The sequence below is a fragment of the Sinocyclocheilus grahami genome, unplaced genomic scaffold (assembly GCF_001515645.1).
Source record: "Sinocyclocheilus grahami isolate Dianchi unplaced genomic scaffold, SAMN03320097.WGS_v1.1 scaffold1381.1, whole genome shotgun sequence".
Lineage (NCBI taxonomy): Eukaryota > Metazoa > Chordata > Actinopteri > Cypriniformes > Cyprinidae > Sinocyclocheilus > Sinocyclocheilus grahami.
Window position 1 is genome coordinate 42,858 of NW_015506560.1, and position 10,048 is coordinate 52,905.

The 10,048-nt window shown below is 36.6% G+C and overlaps 1 long non-coding RNA gene across 1 annotated transcript; it reads left to right on the forward strand.

Moving 5' to 3' along the window:
- The first annotated feature begins 1,479 nt into the window (after nucleotides 1-1,479).
- Nucleotides 1,480-3,039, forward strand: LOC107569795 (uncharacterized). Its single transcript, XR_001606950.1, has 3 exons — nucleotides 1,480-1,515; nucleotides 2,659-2,723; nucleotides 2,913-3,039. It is a non-coding gene; the product is annotated as an uncharacterized lncRNA (long non-coding RNA).
- Nucleotides 3,040-10,048: the final 7,009 nt, after the last annotated feature.

Genomic DNA, 10,048 nt, shown 5'->3' on the forward strand with positions numbered 1-10,048 from the left:
GACATTTTTATAATGGTTGATAGTGGGATAGGAAGATCTTTGTATGCAGATGATGGTGCGTTGTGGAAAAGAGGACGTAATGTTGCATACGTGGAAAGGTGTATGCAGACTGCTGTTAATAATGTAGAGAATTAGGCTAATGAATGGGGTTTCCGGTTTTCTGTAGCAAAAACTCAGGTGATATGTTTTCAAAGAAGAATCTACAGTTAATATTAAAATGTATAAAAAAAAAAAAAGTGACGTGATATGTGGGAGCGCTGTACATTCACTCCCCCCACCTACAATCCCTGCCGGTACGAGACTCGAACCCGCAACCTTTGGGTTATGAGTCCGACTCTCTGACCACCACGACTTCCCCCTATGGTCAAGAGTTGGAGCAAACATCAGTTGTTCGATTTCTAGGAATATGGATGGATTCGAAGTTGAATTTGAAAATCCATATTCAGAAATTGATGGACAAATGCAAAAAAGCATTAAATGTAATGAGATGTCTAGCAGGAGTTGATTGGGGAGCTTGCAGACAGTCCCTTAAAAGAATATATTGTGGCAGTATGGTATATAGCATCTAAAACACAACTTTTAAAATTAGAGGCAATACAATCACAAGCAATGCTAATTTGTTGCTGAGCTTTTAGATCGTCCCCATTATCAGCAGTTCCGGTAGAGATGGGCGAGATGCCTCAAGAAATTTGTAGGCTCAAGTTAAGGATGAGGTACTGGATAAGTATAAAAGGACATTCGGACGTTCATCCAGTCAAAATGGTGTTGAAGGACTGTTGGGAATATGAATACAAAAAGTTATCAAGCTTTGGATGGAAGGCCAATGAGGAAGCACAGAAAATGGGTTTAAGTTATATACATATTGCTCCTACTGTGGCTAGGTCAGTAATTCCTCCTTGGTTGCATAAAGAAAAACATTATAATAGCAAGAATGCGTATTGGTAATTGTTTATTAAATCAGTGCTTACATAGAATAGGAAAACATGAAAATGAAATTGTGACAAATGTGGGTTAACAGAAACTGTAGAACATGTACTTATAAAATGTGAGGCTTATGAAAGAGAACGTTTCCAACTAAGTCAAGCTTTAAGGTATCTGGAAATAAATGATCTGTCACTCCAGGTTTTGTTAGGCGATGGATCTAAGCAATCAAGAATATATTGCGAATTAGTTATTTATTTAAAGGAAACAGGATTGATTAATAGGATTTAGGATACCGTTTTTTTTTTTTAAGGTAGCTCTTGTTTCTAAAGTTCCTATTCATTGTGCACTTCACACTTCTTTCCAGTAGGTGGTGGGAATGCATCTTTTAAGTTGGTTTGCCAACCGCCATTAAATCCTAAAAGAAGAAGAAGAAGGTCTATGCAGAAACCAAGTGATAAAGATGGCTCTGAAGACAACAAGATGCTGTATATTTCCAAGTTGTGGAAAAATACAGTTTTTGCATTGCCTTCCTTCTGATCCCAACATTAGGATGATTGGATGAACTTTATTTTTAATGAAGATCCAGACCACGTCAGTAAGAACTTGGTCCTTTATTCATAGGGTGACCATACAGGCCATTTTTATGGGACGCACCCTTGCCAGGATTTCTATATTGCTTAAAATATCCAGGTTTTGGCTGTTAGCACTGTGCAGATCGATCGTTGTATGACATTAGGCTTGTTTGAGATGAGCAAAATCTGCGCCGAACCGATCACCGGTGATCACCACAAGATGCATGCCGGTTAGAAAAGTGTCCGAGTTATGTCCGACTTGCTCTGATGTCATGCTGATGTGTGTCAAAAAGCTCTCACGACGGCGAGGCAGCTGAGTCGGATTGTGCAGTCGAGCGCAGTTGCTCTCCACCGACTGTGCTGATCAAAAGCATGATGGGAAACGACTGACTGACGACACAGCTTAATGCTTATTAGTCTTATAATATTTCAGCTAGGCATTAAGTGTATCTCCAACTTTAGTCAGTTAAATTAGAATGATATGACACTAGGCTGTTACCAATTAAATCAGTGTCAACAAAAGCATCTGAAGTTTCTTTTAGATGTACAGTATTTACAGTTTAATGCCTGTTGTTCTCCTCTATGCCCCGCCTTTCTGAAACGCGTAGTTTTTTTTATTTTATTTTTTTTATTAGAAACTGCCTTTATTCTGTGGAACTTGAAGAACTGATGATGGCACGATTTGATATTTGCTTGACCAATCAGCAGAAAGGGGCGTTTCATTCCTGCCCACATGCAGAGATTGAACATTCAAGCTATTTATCCATTTTCTACCCCTGAACGTTAAAAAAAAATAAAAATCAAGATTAATTATTTTTTTAAATTTATTTATTTTTCTCTTTTCAAAAAACCTTATTGCCCTGCTGTAAGGATAAGGACCTTTGAAATAAATGAAATCATTTGGCAAACTATAAAATGCCAACAAGACCTGACTGGAACTACATTAGCTGCACGGGTCATAAAAAATGAACCGTGCAAATGAAATGAATGCACACCTTCATCAACCAGCTCTTCAACCAATCAGAATCAAGCATTCAGCAACCCTGAAGTATTACTATTAAAATAATGTAATACAGTGTTGCAAAGAAAACACTACAATAATTCTCAAGCATCTTTTATTTTTGTTTTGGTGTTTTTACACATCTGTCATTGTTTTCAACAGTTCGCAGTAATGAAGAAATAACATTTGCTGATCCAACATTCTACAAAAGAAAAGCACAAAAATCGGTAAGAACATTTATTGTTGTGTACATTGTGTGTATTATTTCAGCAGTGAGTGAGGGAACGTGGTTGAGAACCAGTGACCTATCACACACACAACAGCACTACATCAGTTTTAGTCTGTCTGATAAATGGTCAGTAATGTTCTTGATAACTACATGTGTGATGTGAACATGCAGCTTGTGCTTCTTTCAGAGAGTTCAAGAGGAGGAAGATGTGGTGTATGCAGGAGTCGCCATGAGACACTGATAAAACTATGATTCTGTTGAAGAACTGCCAACTTTCTAAAACCCAAAAGAAGGAGGTGGATTATTAGTGTGGATGACAAGCCTTAGAATATTGAGGGTTGTTTCTGCTTATGTATGGTATATACATAATGTTACAGTTTTTCTCAATCGATTTGACACTTTTCTCCAATGTAATATACTTCTCAAAACAATTAACAGCTATCTAAACACAAACTAATCTTAACCAAACAGTTCAACTTTACTGCAAAATGAAGCACTGTGATTTTTTTTCTAGTAATGTGTTTATTAAAGGTAAATATTAACATCAAATCTATAGGTGTGTTCTCTATTGATTATAACATATATTCAGTGGTAGATGCACACATATGCCAATGAAAATATATGTTTATTGCAATTTTCAAACGGAGTTTTGTTTAATATATATTGTGTATATCTAAACGAAATACACTTTTTCTCAGTCGCTTTGTTGCTTTTCTAGAGTCAGAAATTAAATTCTCAAAACTACTTGTTCAACCTCCACATCATCTAGTCACTTGTGCATATCATAAAAGCAGTTTCTCATTCTTTTGAACAAGTTGCGATTGCTTTGGTACATTCATGCAATTGATTATGATTGTGCATTTGTCTGCGGTTTCCTACATTATCAGTTGCTGTTGTCATGTTGCTCAAAATTTATTATATAGCTCTGTGCAATCATCATGTAAGTCATTAAATGCAAAATGGTTTACCTAGTTGTCATAAACTAAGCATATTTTCTACACATTTCAATTAGTCTTTTTGTAAATTTGCCATGAATTGTGCAGATAAATCTTGACTTTCACAAATGAAGAGAATGTGGATCAACCAATGATAAACCAGTTCTCTGAAATTCTTCATACAGTGTGGCATGCAAAAGCAAAGTTCTGCCTAAGGGGTGTTTCCTGTATTTGCCTGTCTAAATTTGTATTTAAAACACTATAGTAACACTATAGTAAAAGTGTAACCGTGAATCCTATCCAGTCTCTTTCAATCAATATCCCACATACAGTAATTTGTCAATTTGTACTTTTGAAATGGATATCGCATACATAAGAAGTGCAGCCTTCTACATTTCAATATAGTAACTGTCCTCCAAATGGTTGCCATAGTTTACATCAGGTAATATTACAGTTTTTCTCAGTCACTTTGGTGCATTTCTCAGATCAGAAATGAAATTCTCAAAACTACTTGTTCAACCTCCACCTCATCTAGTCACTTGTGTACATCATAAAAGCAGTTTCTCATTCTTTTGAACAAGTTGTGATTGCTTTGGTACATTCATACAAATGATTATGTATATTTGTCTGCGGTTTCCTACATTATCAGTTGCTGTTGTCAAGTTGCTCAAAATGTATTATATAGCTCTCTGTGCAATAGTCTTACCATTCAATACATCTCATTAGTTCATCGTATAAGCAATTCAATGCAAAATGATTTATCTATAAACTGTCAAGCATATTTTCTACACTTTTCTATTAGATTTTTGTAAATTTGCCATGAATTGTGCAGGTGAATCTTGACTTTCACTAAAGAAGAGAATGTAGATCAACCAATGATAAACCAGTTCTCTGAAATAGCTCAAAAGTGCATCTCATGAACCTTCAATTGGAAAGCATGTAGACAGAGGACAACACAAGAGTTACAAATTCTGACAATGGATGAACATCCAGGAAACTATCATCAACTGCTGAGAGGAAGAATATGAGTAAGGATGCATGGTGGAAGGGTACAGAGGCAAAACAGAGGAAAAGACAGAAGAGGCCAAGGACATAGGCGCATATCAGATGAAATTTGACTATTGTGGACCATGTTGTCAGTCAAGGCTTACAATGGCTGAGGTGGGTTTCCTGTGTTTGCCTTTCTAATTTTGTATTTTTGCCTTGGTGCCCATATTTATTTTTCTTTTCTACATCACAGTGACGTTGTACTGTGAATCCTATCCAGTCTCTTTCAATCAATTCCCCACATACAGTAGTGTGTAAATTTGTACTTTTGAAATGGATATATGGCTTACAGAAGAAGTGCAGCCTTCTGCATTTCAATACAGTAACTGCCATCCAAACTGTTGCCATAGTTTTTTTGTCAGGTTATATAAGAGAGTGTGCACTGTTATATTGACAACATGACTAAGCATTTTGACTATCTTGTTTGTGAACAATGACACAAGCACTTTTCATTCTGATGGCACTGATATGTTCATTGACATAAATACTTACTTTTTAGAGATGAACTAAAGATTTTGAGGAAGTTACAGGCTTTTGCAGGTAATCCATTGTGTGGTGCTGTTTGTACAAATTGTTTTGAGAAATGCAAATATTTCTTTGCAAATATTAAGGATGATTCGAGAAATGCACAAAAGCGACTGAGAAAAACTGTAAAAAATATCTAACTTTTATCACCTACGTGAAAAACGTATTGCCCCTTCAAACTTAAAATCTGTTTGTGCCACCAAGAACCGCAAACAAAGTCTTCTGATAACTAGAGATCAGTGTTTTACAGCACTGTGGTGGACATATCTTTTGTACATGAATTATGCTGAATTATTGATCTTGCTTTCATTTCCATCTGGAAGAGAATTTCATTGCATTTTATCAACGCTACATGTTTGCTGCGCTTGCATCATCGGAGAACAAATGTAAGATGGCTGAATCCATGCTTGACAAGCTCCTGTCTCAACATCTCCACAAGCCTCTTCCTTTGTGGCTGGTGATGTTGTTCTGGACCATATCAATGCTCTTGTTTCATTCAAAATAAACTTGACTGTCCAACTGCGTGCTCTCAAACTTCAATTCTGAAAAATGTTTGGACATTTACTTGTAAAGAACAGAAGTTGTCCTAGGATCAAAAATCATAGCACAATATTTAAATAGAAATATAGAAGTGTAGAACTCTTTAGATTTGTGTCCTAACTTCTCTAAAGGAGAGGCCTTGATTTCTTACATGGTCAATTAAGGTAACTGATTTCATTAGAAATTTGTCTGTACCTTCTACATCTCCTTCCACTTGCTGTCCAGTTCTTCTCTCTCTAGAGATGTAGTCAAGTCCAGCTTTGTCGAGTCTAAGACAAGTCCAAGACTAGGACTAGTCGAGATCGAGTCCAAAAGTTTTGAGTCCAAGTCAAGATCGAGTCCAAATGAGAGAAAAAAAAAGGATCCTCTTCAAGACCACATACTTAACTATTGATAATGTATGTGATGCGAGAGACAGCATATCTCCTAATCAAAGAAAATAATTTACATTATTATTTGTAATGATCAAAAAGCATGTGCAAAGTAACAACTCTGTAGGACAGGGGTCTCCAAACTAGTGTGTCTAGTGAGAGCTTGATTAGCTGGTTCAAGTGTGTTTAATTAAGGTTGGAGCTAAACTCGGCAGGACACCGGCCCTCTAGGACCGAGTTTGGAGCTGTAGGATCAAATTATTTTTATTTACTTTATTTACATTTTATTTACTTTAGGTATAGCAATTTCACACAAGCTGAAGTGCAACTTCACATTTTCAGTCTTTTTATTATAGTGTAACAATATTGTTTTACAATATTATACAATATTATATACATTATACTACTTTATAATAATAATTGTGTATAACAATATTATAGTGTAACAATAACATTCTGGGCTGTAACAAATAACAAGCAACACAGGTGTCACTAAAAAATTTACAAAACATTTGAACTCCAAAAATGACTGCAATGAACATGTTCCCATTCTTGAACTTATTACTTGTAATAAACCAAAGGAGCATTTTCAACAAAAAAACTAAGTAATAAACATGAACATCTTCAGACATCTATGTGTGTGTGTGTGTGTGTGTGTGTGTGTGTGTTTGCCTTAGGCCATATAATATATAACATATTCAGGAGTACCAGTCAAATCAAAATCCCCCAGGGGATGCAGAATTGGATGCAAGTATGGGATAGCAGGACCCTGACCTGAGCTGGCTCTGCATCTAATCCTCATACTGTACATTCTCAGTATTCGTTTCTGTTTTACAGAAGTCCATTGTTGCACTTGAGAAATATAAGAGATGAGAGCATTTTTGATCCTAGGCTTGCTCGATGGGGCCTCATAAGAAGTCCTCCAGCACTAAAAACTCTTTCAACTGGTGCTGAAGATGCAGGGACAGACAGCACTTTAAGAGCAAGAGCATGCAAATGTGGATATTTGTCCTTGTTGTGGAGAAAAGAAGAAATGCAGTATCCTCTATTAGTGCTGAAATTGAACAACAGGAGATCAATCAATTTTCTTTTTAAATCATTATAGCAGACATATCAACTGATTTGCATTGATTTTGTATTTCTAATAGTCCTGCACGATATGAGGAAATTCTGCGATGTGTGATAACAGCGGAGTTTTTTTTTTTTTTGCAATGATGATTACTTGTGATAAATAAATTAATAACTAACTGTGCATATTAGGGCCAACAAATAAAACTATTTTTTTTACAGCGGTGAGCATTACAACCAATAGCATACGATTCCATTGAGTTTATTAATGCAAATCAGAGGCATTCAGATGAGTCATCGCTCTCTGCTATTTCATAGCACGTTTCGGTGCCCATTGCTAAATAACATGTTCATACTGCAATGACAATGAAAATACGATTCATCTTTCAGCCCTATTTCTAACCTCATAAAAAGAGTCGGTAACACTTTACAATAAGGTGTCATTTGTTAACATTAGTTAATGTATTAACTAACATGAACAAACAATGAACAATACATTTATTACACTATTTATTTATCTTTGTTAACATTATTTAATAAAAATACAGTTGTTCATTCATTCATTGTTAGTTCACAGTGCATTAATGTTAACAAACACAACTTGTAATTTGAATAATGCATTAGTGAATGCTGAAATTAAAGTTAACTAATATTAATAAATGCTGTAGAAGGAATATTCATTATTAGTTCATGTTTACTAATGTAGTTAACGAATTAACCTTATTGTAAAGTGTTACCAAAGAGTCAAATACAAAGGCTAATTCTTATGTTCAAGATGGCTTCCGGCTCAACTTACCTCTCTTTGTGGTGTCTTTGCAGGTGCCTTACGAAATTAGATGATGTCCCACAGGTTTCTGCAATAGTTTTGTTGCAAAATTTGCAGTTGGCCTTGTGTTTCCTCTTCTTCTGTGCCCCGTCGAAGAATTCTCTGTGGTTTGTAAAAACATTGTGTATAATGCTGCTGTTTGCTGACATCGTGTCTGTGGTCAAAAATTAAAATGATTGATGCCTTCGCACAGCGCGCACACGCAAAGCTCGGGATATGACGCATGCGCGCGGTAAAAGGGATACATTTGGCGCTACTGAGCATGCGCACATAAATGCACACATTTTTGTCACACTGTACAACAATAATTAGTATTTCATTATTGTAAAGGGTGATTTTAAGGCTGGGGTAGGTGTAGACGTTTATAAAACACAATCTAACAGGTAGAAAATTAAATTAGAAACATCTAAACTTTTCAGAATGCAGCAAGTGCACCGCGGGTCATGTGACAAGAATCAACCAATCAGCGTCATCCTTTCCCGTAACAAAATTGAAAGCTAAGCCATGATGGAGAAACAGCTGATCATAGCTGTACAAGGATAGCCATTTAAAAAATAAATAAATTTAGTAGCAGAGCAAGGGATTTTTAATGCTGGAAATCCATTTCTCCTTTGCTGAAACTTCCGCGTCTTCATGGAGAGCGCAGGTCATAGTTGCTTAGCAATGGCAGACGCCACGGGAGCGCAAGCATAGAGCGCAGGCTACAGAGTGCTTTGGAAAGAAGGAGAAAGCGGCGCGCCTAGCGTTTTCCACGCGTTTTCAGGCGCGACATGCAAATGTGGTTTTGTTTCGAAGGAGAAAATAGCATATTGCTGGACTCGGTCGAGACCAACGAGAACATTTGGCGAGTCCGAGTGCAAACACCAACGAGTCCGAGACAAGTCCGAGACGATAGAAAAATGTCTCGAGTCTGGACTCGAGTACTACAGCCCTATCTCTCTCCATGTCTTCTTACAGTTTCTCCTCTTGATCTTTCCACTACATCAATGTCCTCCACTCCACTCCACTCATCTCTTCTCCCTCTCCTTCTCCTCTCCTATTTTTTATGCCCTCCACTCTGCTCATCTCTTTCTACCTGTTCTACTCTTCTTATCTTTTGTTACAGCCCTTTCTCTACACACTCCACAAACTTTTCCACTTGCACCTCTTTCTTTCTCTCAAATGTTTTTCACAACAGTTAATACAACCAACCAATGCTTTAAAATATCTGAAAAAGTTTTTACACAAATCACAAACATTTATGTACCGTTTGTCCAAACACAACAAACAAAACTCTGTAATTTGTCATTCTATCAAATGAACATGGTACAATTTCGATGGGCCCTAAATTGATAACTATTCGGTCAATCATACACTCAACACAGGAAATGCAGTTTTCCTAATCATTTACACATTTATCACAATTGCTTTAGAGTAATAATACTGTTTTTTTACAACCTTGATGTCATTTTTCAAAACTCTAGTCACAAAATTGAAAACTTATTTCTACTCATTATTTGTAACACAGGCTGTCCAACATTCAAAACGTTTTCTTTAAACAAGCATTGCATTTGCAGAATCATTGGTTCAAAAAACGAATTTATCATGAAATATCAAAGGAACATTACTTTAGATCACCCACACACAAGATATCCATAGTTTCATTGTGTAGTTGCTAGTACAGTCATGAAATATAGTTGTTATGGGACGACAGAGACGTGAGACGTGCGGATCCATCTGCATGCTTTTATTTAAGAGACGTGGTCATAACAGGCATGGGTCAAACAGGTATATGGCGGGCAAGACACAAGATTAATCCTAGGGCTAGCGTAGGTCAAAGATCGGTGAACATAATCAAAAGAGCGAGACTAGAGGGATAAATCCAGGTACACAGGCAAAGATCAGAAACCGAGAAAACAGACAAGGCAAGGCAAGGCAAGGCTAAGAAACTAAAGCAGGCTCCGAATCATAGCTATCACAACTAGCGATATGCGCAAACAATACTCGGCAGTTGAAAGGAATCTGAGTGAGT